Raw genomic sequence first — 22,097 nt, 5'->3', positions numbered from 1 at the left:
GCCATCATTGTCTGTCTCTGCCCCAATCTGTCCTGCAAGGTGGTCCGAGAGCTGTTGAAACTGTGGGAATCTGAGAGACGAGCTCCTCTTCATGCTGGCGCCAGACTTCAGCCCTTTCCTTCCCACAGCATGAGAGGCTCCTGGAGAAATTCCAAAAGTCTTGGGGTCCATTGTCTCAAGATTCTGATAGTCAAAGGGGAGGGGCACTTTGTGTCTTTTTAGTTAGAATATTACCACAATAAGCCACAAGATGAAGCAGTTGCCCTTTCCCTGACCATAGAAAGGACTCCCATGTGCAGAATATTGTCTTTCATCTATAGTGGCCATTGAGAATACCACGCCTTAGAAGCCAGAGATTGACTGAGTCTTCAAGGTGAGAATTACATGCTCAAGATAGACTCTTACAATTCTTTTTGTTTGTTTGTTTGGTTGGTTGGTTGGTTTGGTTTGGTTTTGGTTTCGTGTCTTTTGAGACAGTTTCTCTGTGTAGCCCTGGCTATCCTGGAACTCACTCTGTAGACCAGGTTGGCCTTGAACACAGAAATCTGCCTGCCTCTGCCTCCCAAGTGCTAGGATTAATGGAGTATACCACCACTGCCTGGTTTGACTCTTACAGTTCTTAGAACAAACTCTGACCCCTTTCCAGAGCCTCAGGCCAGCTCTCCCAAGCAACCCAAATCTATGATTCAACTTCCCAGGAGTCCACAATCTAAGACAATGTGTCTTACTGGAAACATGCCACTGTTCCTTTGATACAAATGTCCGGACATCCCTAGGACACAGGCCTCAGGAGGGTGAGTGTTCACTATTCTGCTTGCTTCTCATTCAGGGACTCCAGCACCCTGGGCAAGCATTTCCTATAATTCCTCTATTCTAGCTGAATTAATAATGTCAATAAAATATAGAGAAAGAAGAAGAAGAAGAAGAAGAAGAAGAAGAAGAAGAAGAAGAAGAAGAAGAAGAAGAAGAAGAAGAAGAAGAAGCCACCAGAGGGAGTTTAACATCTTGAAGATGCTGAACTCTTCTTGGCCAGGGTACCACATTCCAAGATCCCCAGAAAGAACTGAATAGAATTATATCCTGGAAGTGAGGAAGGGGGAGTTTTTGGAAGAATTAAAGCCTAGAGTTTTGAGGGATGAATAGGAGTTTTCAGATAAAACACAGCAGTGACTACTACCAAGAAAGGGAAAAACATGAAGAAGCCAGAAACACTGGCTGGGATTCCACAGCTTAGGAACATAGGGCAGATATTTCTCTAAACCCAGTAAACAGATCAGATCGACAGGACTGGATCCCCAGGGAATAGTACTGACTAACTTTTCAAGTTCTACTTAATGGGGGCCTTCTCTCATAGAGAAGGAGGTGTTCTCAGCCCCTAACTCCAAGTGCAGAGAGGCTTGTAAGGATAGTCAGGTTCCCTCCCTGTCTTTGGAAGTTTGAACAGTGTATGTTCAGGGGACCTTCCTTCTGAGTGAGGCTCTGGCCCGTCTTTCTCCAGATGACTTCTTTGAAGCAGCTGAATAGGTTTCTGTGTCAACCAGAGCTCTAGCTTCCCCCAGCTTGGGAGAAACTGGGTCAGTTTAATGACACTGATGTCATACAACTGGCTTCCTTAATGGGAGCCTTGATGGAGGGTGGAGTAGAGCAAGGTGGGGCAGGGTGTGGAGCTGAGGTCACCCTGCAGATCTGCTGGCCATTGCAGGGTTCTGGAGAAAGGTGAGCCTGTAGCCAGTGGTTGTCCCAAGGCCTTTGAAGTTTTATTTGCTGCATTTTTATGTCACATTGGGCAGTAAACCATACCTGGAGGCGGCTGTCCTTTGCTCTTCAGACAAGGGCGGTGGCATTCACATGAATGTGGTCACAGCAGGTGAAGGCTAAGGTTCAGAGAGCAAGGGGTATGAAGCAGAGTCCTGACCTTCCAGCCATCATCTCTGAACCCCTGTGTGCACCTTTTAGGGACCTCAGCTGCCATAACACATGTCTCTCTGGAGCCAAGTCCCTCTCACCAAGGTGACTGGACCTGGCTTTGGCATGTCTGTTCTTACTACGGTGAGGGTGAAGAAGTGGTCAACAGCAGCACCTGCTCCACACAGCATCTGGATAGAGGTGGCTGTGACTATCACAGGAGCTGTTGGATTTTGTGCTCTCAAGCAGTCATTTCTCAACACCTATTCATGGAATGGAGGTACCAGAAGCTGTTCGGGGGTCCTGATTCCATCCACAGGCCTCAGGTTGAGCTCCCACTCTGTGGAAAGGCATTCAGCCAAGGCGATGGACTCTCTCAGATGTTACCTGACTGTCTACGTCCAGAAGGGACTTGAATGAGGATTGGGTACCCATAATTTGCTACTTACTGTCCTTGGCCACCCAGAAGGGTTACCTGATAAGAGTTTATGGAACCAAAACCCATCAGATCTTGAGGGAAAACAAAGCAAAGCCTGCATTTTAATCAGCTCTGCAGAGAATTATTGATATGAGAAAATACCATGACCAAAGCAACATGGGGAGGAAAGGGTTTATATGGCTTACTCTTCCACAGCACTGTTCATCATCAAAGGAAGTCAAGATAGGAACTCAAGTAGGATAGGAACTTGGAGACAGGAACTGACGCAGAGGAGATGGAGGGGTGCTGCTTATTGGCTTGCTCATCATGGCTTGCTCAGCCTGCTTTATTATAGAACCCAGGACCTCCAGCCCACAATGAGCTAGACCCTACCCTATCAATCACTCATTAAGAAAATGCCCTACAGCTGGATCTGAAGGAGCCCTTTTCTCAGTGGAGGTTCCCTCCTTTCAGATGACTCTAGCTTGTGTCAAGTTGGTGTAAAACTAGCCGGGATAGTACTTCGGGAACTCTGATCTCTATTGCATCATCACCTATCCACTGCCTTCCTGGAGAAGGCTGCCCAGGCCTCAGTGGGTCTGTGGACTGACAAGCCTGCTGACTCTGCAGCCTACAGGTCTAGTTCTGGTAACACTTTCTGCTTTTACAACTTGAATTTGGACATTTGTATAGATCAAAATACATGAGCGATTCCCCTGGAGACACTTGTTGGATCAGCTGTCACAAACAGTGGTTAGAATGACTCCTTTATCATCTTACTCTGGGAGAATGGGAATCTGAAATGACCTCCAGCAAGGAATCCATCTCCTAGCCTCTCCAGTTCCCAGGGGCCATCTGTACTGCTTGGCTTTCAGCTCATTCCACCCTCTTCAAAGCCAGTGTAACATCATCCATCACACTTATAAGTCATCTCTCACATACCTCTATATAGATGCCAACCACCCCAGAGATTATGCTGGGGCCCCCAGCAAACAGGACAATCTTCCCATCTCCCGATGTTCTTTTCTCCTTATTTTTTAAGACAGGGTTTCATGTAGCTCAGGCTAGCCTGGAACTCACTGTGTACCTGAGGATGGCCTTGACTTTCAGATCCTCCTGTCTCCACTGCCCCAGTGCTGGGATAATGGATATATGCCACGGTACTGGGAATGGAACCTAAGGTTTCTTGTACAATGGGCAAGGAAGTTCTCTGTCATCTGAGCTATGTCCCCAAAACCTCTCCCCACCATGATCGTAACTAGGACCCCCAACCCATTTATTCTAATCTTCATTCTGTCACATAGCTGGTTACCTGTGCTCAGGGTTCATGTGTCTTTCTCTTCACATCTTCCTGGGCAAACCTGCTACTCTCCTATAGTCCTTTTAGCTTCTTGCTTGTCTCACCTCTTATTTCCTTCCTAAGTCGTAGGGCATCAGATTTATTATTGACAGGTGCCACATCCACACAGACATAAACTATTCTCTCTACATTCAGCAACCCTAGTACAGTGATCTGTGTGGCTGTCTATTTGATGTGGCCCTGGGAATGTCATGTGACTGGGTGGGTGGTCTTGCAATAGCAGAAAAATCCCTTCCATGGGTTCATTTGCATCTCCTCAAATTCATGTATTTAAGTTCTAGCCCCCAGTACTTCAAAATGTGACCTTACTTGATAATATAGTCCTTGCAGGTACAACTGGTAGTGATTAGGTCTTCAGAACTTTAATTCAATGAGTGTGTCTTTATAAAATGGGGAAATTCAGACACAGACCACATGGAGGGAAGAAAGTGTAAAGATAGAAGGAAGGGACATTATGAACAAGCCAAGAAGTTTCCAGAAGTCATAAGTGAGTCCTGGCCCACATCCCTCTCAAATGCCGCTGGGGAAGTACAATCCTGATAGTGAGTACTTCTACTTTGGGATTTTTGTCTCCACAGCTAAGAGAACACATTTCTTTGCTTTACGGCCAGTCAGTTTGTGCAAGTGTGCTGTGGCAGCCCCAGGACATTAATACAGCCAGCCTTGACGTCATTTTCTCATTTCCTCATTAGTTACTGGAATACCCTGTGACACTGAACGCTGGCTGGGCCAATGGCAGGTCAGGGCTGCTCTGGGAACTAAGAGAAGGCCCAGTACCCATCATGCAAGCAAGCCAAGGTCTCCCATCACTTTCCTGGTGATGCTGGACAGCACAGGTATCTCAGCTTCTGGAGAGTCAGGCGGCCCAGGGCTGGGGGGCCATCAACTCTCCAGCTAGGTCCTCTCCCACACTCAAGAAGCTGTTTTTGGGAGATGGGAAGTGTCCTGAGGACTGGGAAGTAAAGCTGGGGTTGTATTTCTGCAGTGTGTGCTGTGTCTAACCCAGTGGTTGGCACACTTTTTCTGATAGCAAGTATTTTGGGGCTTTACTGGCTGTATAAGCTATCATACCCATGCCACTCAGCTGTCTTAATCAAAAGCAGATACACTAATGCATTTTAAAACAATTAACAGTGTCCCAATAAAACTTAATTTATAAAAACAAGCAATAGCCTAGATTTTCCCCTAACCCTGCTCTAACCAAGCCTCCGTGCTCTAACTACTCTCACTAAAGGGGCATAGATCTTTGTTTTCAAATTTCTCTTGATATTTGTGATAATTCATGCGATCTTGTGATAATTCCTCACAGAACCCTTAGCAGACACTTGTCAGGCTAGGCTCCTGAGATGGAAACTGTGGGGGGTGGAGGGGAAGAGTGGGGAATAGGGCAGCTTCTTGCTTACAGGAAGGATCTCTGTTCTGAAAGGCAAGTAGTTGAAGAGAGCCTTTAGTCTGCCCAGCAAGTTTAATGTCCTTGGCTCTCAGCAGGACTCAGCCCTCACACAAAACTCAGGGTCAGGGTTCTAGGCTGACTGAATAAAAGTTTAACAGCCAAGCCCCCACATGGAGTTCTTAGCTCCTTAAAATAACACCTTCATCTTGATTGACATTCAGAAAATAAGCCCTCAGGAAAGTGTTCTGCAATAAAAGATGCTATTCACCCCATACCCCTTGCACTGCCCATCCTGCCTCCTCCCAACCCTATTCCCCCTTCTCCTCCTTCTCCCCTCCCCACCCTGTCCATCTCACCCCTCCCCTTTTAAGTCAAGTCTGGAGCCAGCTCAGAAACCTGTGGAGCTAGGAAAGATGATTCAGGCATTTAACCAAGGTTTTCTCTTGCTGTACTGACGCCCCCGCAGAAGCCACTTGTGGAGAAGGGTTGTACGTGTGAGGAATTCTCTTTCTTCCTCTACAGACTCCTGCAGCAGCCCTTCCTGGAGAAGGTTGGGGTGTGTGAACAGTGGGAAGAGGACCATATAGACATTCATCTGAATTACAGCTGCCCACCTCCTTGGCACCAGCCATGGGCACTGCATTCCTTAAAGCTCTCATTAATTGTGTAAGTCAAACTTTGCCCCTCCTTAAAGTAACAGCTTACACCTTTAAAGTGTTCAATACCAGAAGCTTAGAGAGGGTGGAGAGGTAGGGTGGCAGCTGCTGGGTCTTGCAGGCTTAATAGAGACCAGAGACCAAATTCTAATCGCTCCATTTCTGCCTGCTATATAGGGTGGAGTATAGGAAGATATCATATTATGCTTTTATTATATATTATAAATACCATAATGTATCATGTCATAATCAATCACAGCCTCGCCTTGACTCTGTGAGGGGACACTCTTCTCCCCACTTTACACAGGAGGGGACAGACTGGGAGAGTGACTTGCTATGAGGACACAACAGAAACAGAAAACTGCCATTCTCATAATCAAATCCCTCAGCAGGACAAGTGGTAGACTTTTTTGATAGTTAGGTTTGTTAATAGGTAGGTTGGTAGGTAGGTAGGTTGACTGGCTGGTTGGTAGGTAGACAGGCTGGTTGGTTGCTTGCTTGGTTGCTTGGTAGATAGGTTGACTGGCTGGTTGGCTGTCTGGGTAGTTGGTTGGTTGTTTTTCCCACACTGAGCCTCACAGAGCTGAGTGATGTAACAGACCGGACTGACAAAGTGGTCAGTTCAGCTGACGTGAGAGCCAGGTGCAGGCCAGGCCACCCACACATGCCGGACAGCAAGCAGCAGTGGGTGGTCTTCAAAGGCAGTTGGCATTTTTCAGTTTTACAGAAGAGGTGGGTGGATCCACATGTTGGGGTGATATCATGGGAGTCAGCCTAGCCTTCTCCCCCATAAAGCCCGTCTCCTTCCTTCATAGCCAAGCCAATCCCAGACCACCTAAACACCAGGTGGTCTTCCTTCCTGGTCATTTTTAATTGACTGATGAAAACTAATTTTTGTCTCTTACCTAGCAGCATCCATTCCCGACTTAGGAGTCTACATCTCTATCACTGTAGTCTGTGGTTTTGGAATAACTAAGTAGTGACCTTCCAGGTCCTGTAACCAGCCCCTCAGACCACAGTGGTACCTGCCCCCTTGGGTTGCTAGCTCCATGTTCCTTTTCCATCTCTTCTTGGCTCCCCTTAGCTCTTCCCCCACCATGCCAAGACATCCCTTTAAAATCACTTGCTCCATCACATAGACCCCAGTGTTGAGGAGTTGGACTAATGTATTGCCTTAAATCCAAATGAGGACAGAAAAAAAAAAGCCTAGCCAGAAAAATAAGAGAAACATTTTGAAGTCTAGCTAGTAGCCAGTCACAGTTAGAACACTGTAAGAGTTGCATCCCAGAGCAGAGAGTGCACAGGCAATCTTTCCATCCTTGCCATGGCTCAGCCTGATGTCACTGGGCCATTCATCATGTATTGTGATCTCATGGCCTCACAAAGGGCTGTGGGGAGGTGAGGTCCTCAAGTGCCCAGCCATCGCCTTAGCTGTTGACAAAAACATCCTTTGATGATATTCAGAATTGTGAGAACCCCTTAATTTTGAAAAGTTCAGACAAAAGGACTCTGGATGCCAGTCTAATGAAGGCATCCACAGTGGGGTTTCTGGTGATACCATTCCAAAGTTTTTGAAAAGTTAAGCAAAATTAAATCCAACTGATAGACCCCTTGTCCTTGGTTGGTGATGAGACACGTAGTTATCGGGGGTCTATGGACACCTCAAGTACTGTGTGTGTGTGAGCCAGGCATCTAGTCTACAAAGTGCCTGTCACACAAGCCTGCAGACCCCAGCTTGATCCACAGTAGTCAGTCAGAGTCTAAGTATAAAGGCATCTGTGAGCCCAACTGGGGAGCCAGAGACAAAGCTATCTGAGGCTTGCTGACCAGACAGTCTATCCCTATTTGGAGAGCCCTAGGTTCCAGGGAGAAAGCCTGACTAGAAAATTAAGCTGGCTGGCATCTGAAGAGTGACACCCAAGGTTGACCTCTGGCCTTCACAAGCATGCACAGACACACGCATTTATACCTGACACTCATGAATCTGAACTCATGTGCACACACATACACATTCTCTCTCTCTCTCTCTCTCTCTCTCTCTCTCTCTCTCTCTCTCTCTCTCTCTCTCTCTCTCTCTCTTTCTCTCTCTCTCCTGCTAATCAGCTTAAGCCCTTACCTCCAACATCACTCGTAACGCATCATTTTAAGGAAAGGAAAGGCCACAGCTGCCTTTCTTCTTGGAAGCCCTCTGAAAGACTAGAAGAATTCCAACTCCCTTTAAGACTCAAATGTCACAAAAAAGCGATAGTAGCTAGGCTTTGCAGAGGCCCATTAAGGTACAATGTGGCTGCTTTATAGAGTCATTTTTTTCTTTATTCTTTTTAATTTAGTCTGTTATGTGATTTTTGGTCAGAGGAATGGGGAATGAGTCATACCTCTGGCCCTGGGTGGAAAGAGAGATTCTGAATTGCTCAAAAGATCGTTAAGATTCAAGGACATGCTATTGATTGCCCTCTTACTAAAGAGTTAACTAAATGATTGCCTGCCAATCACCTGGACAGGCAAGCACCCCTCAGGAAAGCTGTCCGTTGCCGAAACCTGACATCAGCCTCTGCACGCACACATGTGAATATGCACTCACATATTAATATGCACCATACTCACACACATGAATTTTCATACACACATACATGAATATGCATTCACATATCAATGTACACTCTACTCACACAACACATATATTTGCATATACACACATGTATAAATATGCATTCACACATGAATATACACCATATTCACACACATAAAACTAAAAAGAAAGAAAAAGAAACTTCAATAAAAACTGTCCTGGAGCATCCTTCTGAGTGATGTAAAATTTCTTTCATCTTTGAGATCTACAAACAGTTGAGGGGCAGGGTTGGAGATGAGGACTGGAGAGATGGCTCGGTGGTTCAAAGCACTTGCTGCTCTCTCAGGGGACCTGGCTTCCATTCCCAGCACTCACATGGTGGTTCATGACCAATCACTATTCCAGTTTCAGGTGATCCAATGCCCTTGGCACAAACAGGCTGCACACATGCACATGATATGCACAGGCAAAGCATTTGCACACATCAAATAAGTAGATCTACAAAAGGAATCCTGAGTTCTCCAGTACCAATCCCTTCCAGAAATACACACTGTCATTCGTCGAGCCATTTAAAAGAAGTTTAAAAATAGTCATCAGAAATCATTTAGATGTCTAGTGGAGATACAATTAAAATGTCCTTATCCTTTGCCCAGGGCTGAAGTTGGTTTGTGTGTCCGTAACTTGTAACTTGTGTCTGCCTGTCTATGTGCATGCAAAACAGAAAACTGGAAATAGAGAATAAGAGAAAGACAGTAAGTTTTGGGTTTATTAGCCACTGCAGGCAAGTTTCTTGTTTGTTTGTTTGTTTCTTCATTTGTTTTCTCCTAAGACTTTCTCACCTGGAAAAAAAACCAAACAAACCCAAATGGGCACGAGTTGGACAGCAAGCGGACAAGTGAGCTGAGTTCTCAGTAAACCCTGTGGGCCTGGGACAGAGCTGTCCTTTTGGAAATACTCACCACATGGCAGCTCCTGCTTCCATCAGACAAGAAGAGACTCTAGAGGCTATTTCTGATTTGTCTGCCGGAGCTTCAAGAGAAAGGCAAGACCTTTAAAGCCTTCCATTAATAAAAGGGAGGAGCCCACAGAGGTCATGGACCCTCCAGTACTACTACCAGGAGTTTCAAACCAGAAATGAAAAAAAAAAAACCCAAAAGCATCAATGTCCAATAAAGATTGTGCAATCTGTTCTGTGGCCTCTAGAGAAAAGGAAGACGGCCTTGCATCTAGAGATGCCTACCTCCAGAGTTCATCTCCAAACTGCTTGAGACAGGGTCTCACTGTACTGGTAGGCTGCCCTCCAATTCCTGGGCTCACACACAGCAAATTCCTACATCCAAGAGCATCTCTTTAGCTCACAGCCCGTGACTCTCAAAGGCTAAGCTCAGCCACCAAACTTCCAACCCTGGGCTCTCTGAGAGAGTTCATATTTACCCAAACTCCACCTCACACCACTCCGGATTTCACTTATGTCCCTTCGTTTTAAACTCCATGAGAGCTTTGGTTCCAGGATAATGTGGGAAGGAGCTTCCTTCAGAAAGAAATTCAATTTAGCTTGGGACGCTTTGACCAGGAAAACCTTAAAAGTCATCTGGAAAAGAACTGATCACGTTGCCTAAGAGCTGGAAGGCTCCTGGAGACATCTCACACCTACCGCATAGCCTTGTATGTGTGCATGTGTGTCCGCGCGCGCGTGAGTGCTCTTGCGTGTGCTTGCGTTTTCAAGGAATGTCCTGATCGACAGCAGCCTGTGGACCTCACCAACTGGTGAGGTGGCATCTGAGAATGCCAATCCTGTCATATCCAGAGCCTCAAAACATCACTTTAAAAGAGGCGACAATTCGTTCCCAATCCACAGGACAGTTCATTTGGCAGGAAGGGAGAGTAAAACTTGGTAAGTTGGCAGATGCCTGAGGAAGGGGTGGTAGAGAAAGAAGGCTTCCTTGTTTGTTTCCTGGGGCTGTGCCCTTCAGACAGTGGTAATTAGGGGACAGGGTGGGGCCTTCTGGGCTGAAAATGATAGGACAGGTACAGTCCTAATTATGGGAGTTTATTGAGATGATACTTGGGGTGTGGTTATTACCATCTGTTAGAGTTCATGAACTAGACTCAAAAATGGTAGGCTCTAAGGGGAAGTGGGGATATTACAGACCGCCCTGAAGCCTCAAAGATCCAAAATGGTCAGGTTAAGTACAGAGGTGGGTTTGGTGTTTATCTACTTGGAAGACAAGGATGCCTTTGAACGTGTGGCCCTCTGTGGTCCATCCAGTGAGCACTGAGTCTCTGGATGCAACACGTGCCATACTGGGTGGTTGTCTGCATATTAAGTTGTCTGCCCTGTTGAGCTGCTAATGGGAGGAAAGGTGCGGGGACCGCTGAAATGGGGGGCAAAGACAAGTCCTGGAATCAAGAAAGACAGGAAAGTTTCTCTGCAGGGGTTCATGTTACCAAGGCCCTGTGTGGTGGCAGTCTACCCAGGACAAAGGACAAGGGTGACAACCCCCTTCTAGGGGGCTCACCTGCTGCTGCAGCTTTGGCTGCACATCTGAACCACTGGGGATCTTGTTTAAACTGCAAGTTATAATTCAGTGGCTATAGGCAGCTTCCTGGTAATGCACCAGACCCATGGGAAACTACCCGAGAGCCATACTAGCTCAGGGACAAGTCCTGTAGCAGAAGTTCTTGTGTAAGGGATGAGAGCTGTTTAAAATACTAAAGTTCTTCAGCTAGCTATTGCTACCGTCCCATCTTGAAGGTTAACGGATGGACTGAGATATGAGAAACCCAGGCACCAAGGCAAGGCCCGGGTGTGCTGGTTTATAAATAGGGGACAGGAAAAGTATATCATGCAGCCTTACTGCTCAAATTAGCCTTCAGGTCACACAGCCTGACACTCATCTCAGAATTTCAAAATTTATACTCGCAATCAAACGTGTTGAATGCAGGTGTTTCCTGAGTGGCCACGCACACATCAGGTGCTTTTTTTTTTTTTTTAACAGCAGCTCAGCAAAAGCCCCAACAGTTGGACATGAGCGAGGTTCTTAGAGAGTATCCAAGACTTAGGCAAACTTCAACATACCTCCTGCGGAAACATGATAAATAAAGCGAAAGCTGACTGAGGACAAGAGACTAGATTCCCCACCCCTGCCCTGCAAGCTTTGGTGGTAATGAGGATGCGACCCCATGCAAGTGAGCCACCAGCTGAGATGACCTCTCCCCAAACCAAGGAAAATGGACATTTAGACAAACGGCGTATCTAGAACCCAAACAGACATGAAAGGAAGAACTGCTCCGTGATATAGTACGTAGTTGAGATGTGAAGATACAAAGCAAAGGACACCCTACAAAAAGATGTAAGGGGGGCATGGCTGACAACCACACTCCAGTGGATGGCCCCCTGAGGATATGGGCAACACAAACCGGACTCAGTCACTTCTTTTTTTTTTTTTTTTTTTTTGTAAAAAAAGGGGGGGGGCATGAAGTTGGGAGGGTAGGAGGATTTAAGAAAATGATCAGAATATATTCCATGAAATTCTCAAGTAATGTTATATTTTTTAAATTAAGGAAAGAAAAAAAAAAGATCTGGAATGGGTAATAAAAATTGAGTTCTGTGTGTGGGGGGGGCAGGGTGCACATGTGCCATAGCACATATGTGGAGGTCAGTGGACAACTTGCGGGAGTCATTTCTCTCCTAACAAATGGGTTCTGTCAGGCTTGGTGGCAGACACCTTTACCTACTGAGCCATCTTCCCAGCCCATAATGAAGCATTTTAGTAACTCACTCTCATCTTAAATAAATCTTAGAGTTAAGCTACCCCATAGATCAAAGAGACTTAACAGACATCCACTGAATGAATATTCCGCCCAACAGAACACAATGGACACTTTTCTAAGCAGCCTGTGGAACCTTCTCTAAAGTAGATCAAGTCCTAGGCCACAAATCACATCTCCCCAAACACAAAAGCATCAAAATGTCTCTGGTATCTTATCAGATTATAGAGCAATAAACTAGAAATAAACAGCAATAAAAACTATAGAAACCACACAAACAACAGGGATGCTGAACCCTATTGAGTGACAAGTGACTCACTGGAGTCTTAAGAGGTTTTATAAGTGAATTAAAATGGAAGCGTAACTTACAGAACCTTTCAAGGTAGCAGTAAGGGGAAGATTTAAATCTGTGGGTGCTTATACAAAACAGTCCAAAAACTTCAAATAAATAACTCAGTCAATAGCTATGCACCTCATAGCCCTAGGAGCAATCGAAACCCCAGGCAGTGTGTGGCAAGAAATTGTAAAGATCAAAGGCAAAAATGAATAAAATAGAGACTGAAAGACGTAACACATTGAACCTATCAGAGCTGATTCATTGAAGAAATAGACCAGAGTGCCACTCTTACCCAAAACATGCCCAAGTCTTTGTTAGGACAACAAGGCAAGAGAAAGGATACAAGTGAGGAAAAAGAAATGAAATTATTTTACCTGCAGAAGATATGATTAAAAGACCCTATCAACTCCACCATAAAACTTTTCTAAAAAAATTGCTTAAACCTTTTTAAATCTTTTTTTTTTTATTTTAGGTGTATAGGTGCTTTGCCTGAATGTACATCTGTGTACCTCTGTGTACCAGGTATGTGCAGGGGCTGTGAAGGCAAGAAGAAGACATTGGAACCCCTGGACTGGAACTATAGACCATCGTGAGCCACTGTGAGAATTGAGCTATCTTCTGGAAGAGCAATCAGCACACTCAACTGCTGAGCCATCTCTTCAGCCCTGACAGAATTCTTAAACCCGATAAACACTTTTAACGAAGTACCAAGGTATAAACTCAACACACGAAAATCAGTGGCTTCCTTATCTGCCAGTCACAAACTAAGAAAGAAATCTGAGGTGAAAAATCACATAACTATGTACCTCATAGCCCTAGGAGCAATCCAAACCCAGGACCTTCAAAAGAAAAAAATATCTAGAAAAATCTAACTGAGGAGGTGAAAGACCTCTACAGTAAAGCCTTTAAGACACTGAAGAAAGACATTGAATAAAACACTAGGATAAAAAGACTTCCTATGTTCGTGGGTTAAAAGAATTGATATCGTGAAAACTGCTACACTGTTGAAAGAAATCTACAGGTCAAATGCAAGCTGGACCCCATCTTTCACAAAATTTGAAAACGAAAACAATATCTGATCTCAAATTTCACTGTAGGGTCACAGTAACAAAAAGCAGCACACTACTGCCCCCCAAACAGGCACGCTGATCAACGGGATAAAAGAGAGGAGCAGAAGTGAGCCCACACAGTTGCAGCTCCCTTTATTCAGAAAGCTATCACAAGCAGACAGGGAGAGAGCACAGCCTGCTGTGGTCTGGGTGAATATGAGCTTCTCGGGCCTTTGGAAATGGTTTATGGAGGGAATGTGGAAGAGTTTAGAATGTTGGGAAAGAACGATCTCTAATTCTGTAAGCAGAACTTAATGGTCTGTTCCAGCAGCTGCTTGGGGAAAGGCTCTCAGCAACTTCAGGCATCGGGAAGATGCAAATTAACGCTGCACCAAAATCCCATCTCACCCAGTGACCAGGTCTCTTCAAGAAAGTGAAGGACAGCCTGGGAGGTGGTGGAGCATGACTTTAACACCAGCACTCAGGAAGCAGAGGCAAGGAGATCTCTGAGTTTAAGGCCAGCCTGGTCTACAGAGCAAGTTCCAGGACAGCCAAGGTTATTATAGATGTCCATGTTTCCTGCTGCATTATTCACAGTAGCTAGAAATTAAAGCAGCCTAAGTGTCCACCAACAGATGAATAGACAAAGAAAATGTACCCAAAAACCAAACAAAAAAAAACAACCAAACAAACAAAGCCGGGCACGGTGGCACACTCCTTTAATCCCAGCACTTGGGAGGCAGAGGAAGGCAAATTTCTGAGTTCGAGGCCAGCCTGGTCTACAGAGTGAGTTCCAGGACAGCCAGGACTATACAGAAAAACCTTGTCTTGAAAAACAAAAAACAAAAAACAAAAAAAAAAAGAAAGAAAAAGAAAATGTGATGTAGATAAACCACTGGGTAACAGTAGTACCCACCTTTCATTCCAGCACTCAGGAGACAGAGGCACATATATGTGTGTGTGTGTCATTACCTATGTGCGTGTGTGCACACATGTATGTGTGATACACATATATGTATATAATGTGTATACATACAAATATTATGTATATGTAATATACATATATGTATGTACATATGCATATACACAAACTGCATATGTCTGTAGGTGTATGTTTATGTGTGTTTGTAGGTCATGAAAAGGGGGGTCATGAAATAGAAGGAAGAGATCATAAAGGGAGGTGGGAAATACAGAGGATAATGGGTTACTCTGAAGCAAAGTGAGGGAGGGGGGAGGCAGACTCACTTAGGAAGAAAGGGAACCAGCTGGAGGGGAGGAAGGAATGGGGACACAGAGAAGGTGAGTGGGGGAGGGGAACACATGAGAACAAGCTAGAAAGCACTCACGTACGAAGACACTGTGGTGAAACACGTTACTCTGTGTGCTGACCTAAAATTTTACTTTAAAAAATTACTAGGGTCACTAAAATCTAACTAGGCATGCAATATACAAAAGAGAAGTTGTGCTAGTTAAGGGTGCAATCAGAAAAATGTAGACTCTTCTAGAAGGCTCTGTTCTCATCCCCAGCAGTAGCCATAGCAACACACCTTGCTGGATCCCCTCCACAACCAGCAAACTCCATGAGTTAATCGTGAGAAACAACAGCCAGAACCATTCATCTTCATTACCTAGAGAAAGCAAATGAAAGAAACTTGGGAAACCAAGAAGCCAGAGTCTAGGAAACTGTAACTTTCAAATATCCAATTACAGCCATACTTATCCATGAACTGTAAGCCATTACACAACCATCAGAGTGAAATACCACAACTATCTATACATATTATAGGCAGTAAAGGATTAACAAGACAGAAAGATGATCTCACTGTGCTGCCAATGCTGGCCTGATTCCTGGATTTGGCAGCCTAGTGGGTTTTGAAGGAAAACTGCTTCACTGACTGGCTGGACAGAAGTACTCTCTTAGAGAACATTACTCCACTGTTGTTCTCTCCTTGCTTTTCCTCTGACTCTCCTCCACACTTCCAGCAGGTTTCTTTCTCTCCCTCCTTCTCCCTCCCTCCCTCCCTCCCTCTCTCTCTCTCTCCCCTCCCTCCTTCTCTCTCTCCTTTCTCTCTCTTCTCTCTCTCTCCCTCCCTCCCTCTCCATCCCTCCCTCCCTCTCTCTCTCCTTCCTCTCTCCCTCCCTCTCTCTCCCTCCCTCCCTCCCTCTCTACCTCCCTCCCTCTCTCTCCCTCCCTCCCTCCCTCCCTCCCTCCCTTCCTCCCTCTCCCTCCCTCCCTCCTTCTCCCTTCCCCGCCCCTCTCTTTAAAGGGCACACCTGTTCCTGTGAATCTTCCAGTTTCCTCCCCCCACATGGAATCAGAATTGCTCCTTATTACTAAAGAATAAAGTCCAAACTTGGCAAATACCTTTAAAAAAAAGAAAGGGCAGTTGGAACACATCTTCAAGACTTGTGCCAGACACACCATCTGTGGGAACACCACCCACAGCATCCCAATGAGACCAGACATCCAAGGAAGAAATGACTTCCCTTTTCCATATGTGACATTGAGTATGTTCGTGTACCTGCTAGAGATATCTGTAGTGTCATTATAAGAGCAAAGGGCAGTAAATATGTGCATGCCCATTTAAATGGTGACTAATGTCTCTGAGATGCAGTCAGAACGATGTCTTTCAGTCTTAATTCAGTAGGCACAGGGGACATCAGCATTCTGTGCTTTTATAACTAGTGAACCAATGAGGCAGCAGGTAAGGTGAGAGAACAAACAGAGTCCTCCCTGGACCCGCTGTGATCCTTACTCTCAGACATAGGCAGTTCCTCCAGGCCCATGGGTCAAAGCATGGGACGTCAAAATTCTAAAAACCTGTGAAACCAAGACCAGCCTTGTAAAAAGAGAGGTTTCCAAAGCTCTATCAGAAACCATACATTATAATAAATGTTAATTTATGTGCTAAATTAGACACGAGGTTATCCCCTCCCCCATGAAACTTCAGTCCACTCTGCTTAAGTAATATTATCAGTGAGAAAAAAAAAATATTTAGGTGTGGGTGGGGTGGAAAATAAGCTTCAATATATGGGGAATGATGGGATGGACGAAGGGACTAGGAGCCCGGGAATGTGTATGAGTCTCTGTTCCCTTCCTCTACTTACAGAAAGTCTTCTTGTGGTTTGTTTCTCATAATATTGTTTTTTATTAGGAAAGTACAATATATATTTAGAAGGAAGATTATGAAATGGAAGTAAAATTGAGTAAGGAAAAATCTAAAAATAAATGTTCTCAATAGAACAGTTTGACGATATCTATTTGTGGTGGTTTGAATATGCTTGGCCCATGGGATGTGCTACTATTAGGAGGTGTGCCCATGTTGAAATAGGTGTGGCATTGTTGGAGGAAGTCCATCACTGAGGGGGTGGGCTTTCAGGGCTCCCAGTGCTCAAGTTCTGCCCCCTGCAGGTGAGCCTCTGCCTGGCTGCCTTTGAATCAAGATGTAGAACTCTCAGCTCCTTCTCCAGCACTGTATCTACTTGGACCCTGCCATGCTTCCTGCCATGGATAATAGATTGAACCTCTGAAACTGTAAGCCAGCCCCAATTAAATGTTGTCCTTTATAAATGTTGCTTTGGTCACGGTGCCTGTTCAGTCATGAAATGCTAACTAAGACACTTCTACTATAACAATGGCCCTAAAAATGTGCCTTTCCTATGAGGTCAGTGACATCATCCTTAGGAATGCTGAGGAAATAAATCATGGCTATCCAAAAGTGTTTATATAAAGTGCTTATTATTGTGTCAGGGAAATGGATCAGTGAGCAAAAGCCTTGATATGCAAGCCTGGCGATTTGAGGTCCATTGTAAAACCATACTAAAAGCTGACTTTGGTGGCATGCACCTGTAATCCCAGCAGTCCTGTAGCAAGGCCGAGAAATGAGCATCACAGGGAAACTCTTGGGCTAGTTAGCCTAACGTAAGCACACAGCATCAAGAATAAGAAAGACCCTGCCTTGACACAGTGGAAGTGAAAACTGACTCCTTAAAGGTATCCTCTGGACCCCACATGCATCCTATGGTGCTGCATGTACACATGTCTCTCTCTCACACACACACACTAAAAATAAGTAAAAGTTAAAGAGAAAACATAAATTTTAAATTCTCATTGTAGCACTAGATATGAAAATAACAAACTCTACGCAACGTAAATGTCCAGTGGGAGAGGGTTCCTTAGGAAGCCTAATACATTCATGCAATGGTATTCTACGAGGACATGAAAATGCTAGAGAAGAGATTCATGATGCGCAGTGCTACACCGCAGGCTGGGATGGAGCCCAGGGGAGGAGCACTTACCCAGCATGGGTGAGGCCCTAAGTCCATGGATAGTGGACAAAGGGAAAAGGTGATAAAAATCAAAGCAACCCATGAAACTTTCTATTTTTTAAAAAAATGCCTATCTATGGGGTTGCTAACACTGGCCATCTCCATTTATCTTAATTACAAGCGATTACATTTTTTTATTGTTATATATTTTCTAAACTCTTTACACTAAATCTGATTTGGTTGTCTTTTCCCATGTTTTCTTCCTTCCTTTCCTTCCTTCCTTCTTTCCTTCCTTCCTTCCTTCCTTCCTTCCTTCCTTCCTTCCTTCCTTCCTGTCTTCCTTCCTGCCTGCCTGCCTGCCTTCCTTCCTGCCTTCCTTCTTTCCTTTCTTTCTTTCTCCCTTCCTTTCTTCCTTCCTTCCTTCCTTCCTTCCTTTCTTTCTTTCTTCCTTTCTTCCTTTCTTCCTTTCTTCCTTTCTTCCTTTCTTCCTTTCTTCCTTTCTTCCTTTCTTCCTTTCTTCCTTTCTTCCTTTCTTCCTTTCTTTCTTTCTTTCTTTCTTTCTTTCTTCCTTCCTTCCTTCCTTCCTTCCTTCCTTCCTTCCTTCCTTCCTCTCTCTCTCTCTCTCTCTCTCTCTCTCTCTCTCTCTCTCTTTCTTTCTTTCTTTCTTAGATTTACTTATTTGACTTTCTGTTTAGGAATGCTCTGCCTGCTTTATGGATGTGGACTGTGTGAATGGCTGGTGTCCACAAAACTTAGGAGAGGAACATCTGATCCTCTGAATTTACAAATGGTTGTGGGCTACTGTGTGGATGCAGGGAATTGAACCAGGGTCCTTAGAAAAGCAACAAGTGCTGTAAAACACCAAGCAATCTCTCCAGCCCTTCTCCCAAGTTCTAAATGTATGCAGCAATATTATAGTAATAGTAATGTCGGATGATTCTTTTGGGTATAGTTTGAAAATACAAGAAAAAAATTGTCTAGAGTGTTGTCTAAGGTTTGACAGCCCATGTGCACAATCACGGTGCAGAAAACATCTGCCTTTGATGCCTGTAATCAGCTCCCTCCCCACTCTGTTCAGCCCCAGGCAGCTTTTGACCTATAGCTGTTCTTCCTGTGGTTCTAAGCTTTCCAGAATGTCCAAGAAATGAAATCATACAGTGTACACTCTTCTCAATCTGGCTTTTTAAAAAAAAACATGGCCTAAAATTCTAAAAATTATTTAAAATATTCTTGGATGAGTAGCTCATGATAGAAACTCAAATATCCACTCATGAACTGATGAACACTTGAGGGATTGTCTCTAGACTTTTTTTTAATTATGTAGATATTTTTGACCTTGTCTGATGTGTATATGTTTTCACTTCTTCCATATTTCACATATACTTAGAGTTTGGGATTGCCAGGTTTTGCCGTCAGTACACTCCTGACTGCACTATTTTTCCACCAATTACTTGGAAGGTGAATTGGTCTTGGGAGTTTGGCTTGCTTATGTTTTTTGTTTTGATAGAGTTGTTTAAAGTTGTCCTAATACTCACAGAACCACATCCTCTGGTTTTGACTTGCATTTCCTTAACGAGGAACAGCGTTGGGCATCTTTTTCCTGGGCTCCATCACAGTTATGTCTGTTTGATGGAAAGGCTGCTCCACCTTTCACCTACTTTTAAAGGAACTTAGTGTGCTTCTACTGAGTTACAATGGTTCCTTTATTGGCTCTGGAAATCTCTTATGAAGGAGTGATCTGTGAGGCTTTCTGCTGGTCTGTGGCTCTTCTCTTGACAGGAATTTTCAAAGAACAGAAGTACTTAATTCTGATGAAGCCCAACTTAATACCTTTTTAAAAGTCAGCTGAGCTTTTGTGTGGTGTCTGAGAAATCATGCTGCACCCTAATCATGAAGCCCTCGCCTGTGTTTCCTTTCGGAGTCAATGGTTCCAGGTTTTACATTAGGATTTAAACAGCTACATATCTGCAAATCGTTCCTTCCTGTCTGTGTTCTTCTTTTCCATATTTAAGATGTCCTTGGAGGAGTTCTGAATTTCAGTGAAGACAAATTCATTTTTTAATGGTTTGTATGACTTTATTTTTACCCTTATATTTAAACTAAAAAAAAAATTGTTTTTTAATGTTTGTCCCTCTTCTTCCTTCCTCTTCCCTCTCCCCAGGTTTTTCTACTTTCTTCCTCCCTTTCTTCCCATTCTCTCTTCCTCCCTCACCTCACTTCACCTTCCTCTCCGCAATCTCTCCCTCCTTCCTTCCATGGAGAGAGCCCTGGAGAATATCAGGCTGAGCTGTGGTTTCTAAAGGCCAGTTCCTCTGAGGTTTCTGCACAGTGGGTTTTCAGGCCTCAGGTCAGAAGCACACTGGAGGAAGACAAGCAAACCCAGTGATGAGATCAGTGACAGATACAAATGACAGGCCTGTGGTCATTAAAGCCACATACTTCCTAGCCACTCCGCAAAGTCAAGAGATGCTTACACGATTCCTCACGAGTCTCAAAATGTAAACAGAGTGAGACTGTTCTGGGAGGGAACATAAATAATCTAGCTATGGCTGGTGTTGAGGGCATCTCCCACCACTTCCAGCACAGTTATTTGACAGTAGACGGCCATTGAGACAGTGATCGCTGTAGCACATTTTCCAGAGAGAGAATGTGTGCAGTGTATCCTATTTAGTGGATTAAATAAGACCAGAACCACTTCAGAGGTGTTTTATGACCTGTAAGGATCCTGGGTTCTTAGACTGATTTCTATTTTACATAATATTTCATATGTATTAAGGACCAATTTTTAAAAGTATAACACATCTGAACAAAAATATTCGAAATCAATGATAATCTGGCTGAAAGAACCATATCAAAATTTTAGAAGGAAAGTTTTCCCTATGATGTCATTTAGGGAGAAAAATCCGAGGCCAAGAGTGATTTTTCCTTTCAGATTCTGGTTTGGGAATTGTAATAGTCCTCTCTCTAACCCAGCTTTGGCTCAGACATGGGATTGGTTTAAAAAAAAAAAAAACAGTGCAGTCGTGAACTGAAATGAACTTGCTAATCCTCTTTCCATTCCCACATAGACAGATCTACCTTGGAACCCATGGGGAACAAATCAAGACACCAGAGAGAAATGATAGCAGAGTCTCCTGGAGCAAGCACGCCCCGAGGAAGCAAGCATCCTCTGCCTTTCCTGGGCTATACTGTGTGCAGACACTATGAGGGTATTAAGAAGGAAAAGGTTGGTGATAGCAAACGAGTGTCCCCACAGTCACACATGGAACATGGCTTTCGCCCTGCTCTCTGACAAACCCTTAGACCTTATGGAAGTGACACCATAGCCATTGGTTCATATTTCCCCCGAAATTCAGAACAAAGAAACGTCAGGCCAGGAAACAGCTAGTACAGGAAGCTGTCCTGCATTGTAAAGACCTGGCCATGGTGGGTCTTGAAATATTTTTGTAGGGGAAAGACACGGGCCAGGCCAGCCTGGAACTCCCCTTGCTCTTAACCTGCAGGTAGGCCCTTGTGTTAGGTCATAGTGGTTCACATGGGATCACTTTTCCTCCTGGTTAAGTCTTCAGTTTCCTGAGGGCAGGGAAACCCCACAGCAAGCACAGTACAACACTATTAAAGGAAAGCTATAAATAATCACTGATTAATACCCCATGATATAAATAGAGGAGGCAAATAAACTTTCAGAGGCTTAAAAATGGACAACTCTTACAATAATACCAAGGAGTTGGACTAACGAGTCCTACAATGAGGTGTTTGTTTGAGACAATGTCTTACTGTATAGCCCAGGCTAGGATGGAACTAGTGATCGCCCTCCTTCAGCCTACCAACTGCTGAGATTATAGGAGTTTACCACTATGCCCAGCCATTAAGGAGGGTGGGTTTAGGTTTGTTTGTTTGGTTTGGTTTTTCGAGACAGGGTTTCTCTGTATAACTCTGGCTGTCCTGGAACTCACTCTGTAGACCAGGCTGGCCTCAAACTCAGAAATCCGCCTGCCTCTGCCACCCGAGTGCTGGGATTAAAGGCGTGTGCCACCATGCCCGGCTTATTTGTTTGTTTAACATAGAATTGTTAACAATGAATCTTTGCTATTATTTCTGTGTAACTTTCCATTTCCTGCCAAGCCTAGAAACCTAAGTAAAAAAAATCTTGATGTTTTATGACCTCCAATTATCCTTAAAACTATCTAAGGAAGCCTTATTCAGCCCAATGTTCTTGATCTCAAAGCATACATAGAAGGCAATGTTTTCAATTGCAGAAAGGATAATTTGAACAGACATTTCACCAAGAGATACACAAACCATGAATGAGCTCATGCAAAGCTCAAGGGCAGGCAGCCACCAGTCATGAGAGATGCAAGGGAACCACA

General features: G+C 44.3%; 2 long non-coding RNA genes across 2 annotated transcripts; one reads left to right on the top strand and one right to left on the bottom strand.

Annotated features, from left to right (window-relative positions):
* The first annotated feature begins 224 nt into the window (after window positions 1-224).
* 1700027F09Rik (RIKEN cDNA 1700027F09 gene) lies at window positions 225-13,354 on the top strand. The gene is made up of 3 exons (NR_040681.1): window positions 225-373; window positions 5,599-5,742; window positions 12,882-13,354. It is a non-coding gene; the product is annotated as an RIKEN cDNA 1700027F09 gene (long non-coding RNA).
* Window positions 9,069-16,266, bottom strand: Gm31363. Its single transcript, XR_376971.2, has 3 exons — window positions 15,824-16,266; window positions 15,006-15,086; window positions 9,069-9,330 (listed from the first exon to the last, which is right to left on the bottom strand). It is a non-coding gene; the product is annotated as a predicted gene, 31363 (long non-coding RNA).
* Between the last annotated feature and the right edge of the window lie 5,831 nt (window positions 16,267-22,097).

The sequence above is a fragment of the Mus musculus genome, chromosome 5, assembly GCF_000001635.26.
Source record: "Mus musculus strain C57BL/6J chromosome 5, GRCm38.p6 C57BL/6J".
NCBI lineage: Eukaryota > Metazoa > Chordata > Mammalia > Rodentia > Muridae > Mus > Mus musculus.
This window is presented reverse-complemented; position numbering and strand designations above follow the sequence as displayed.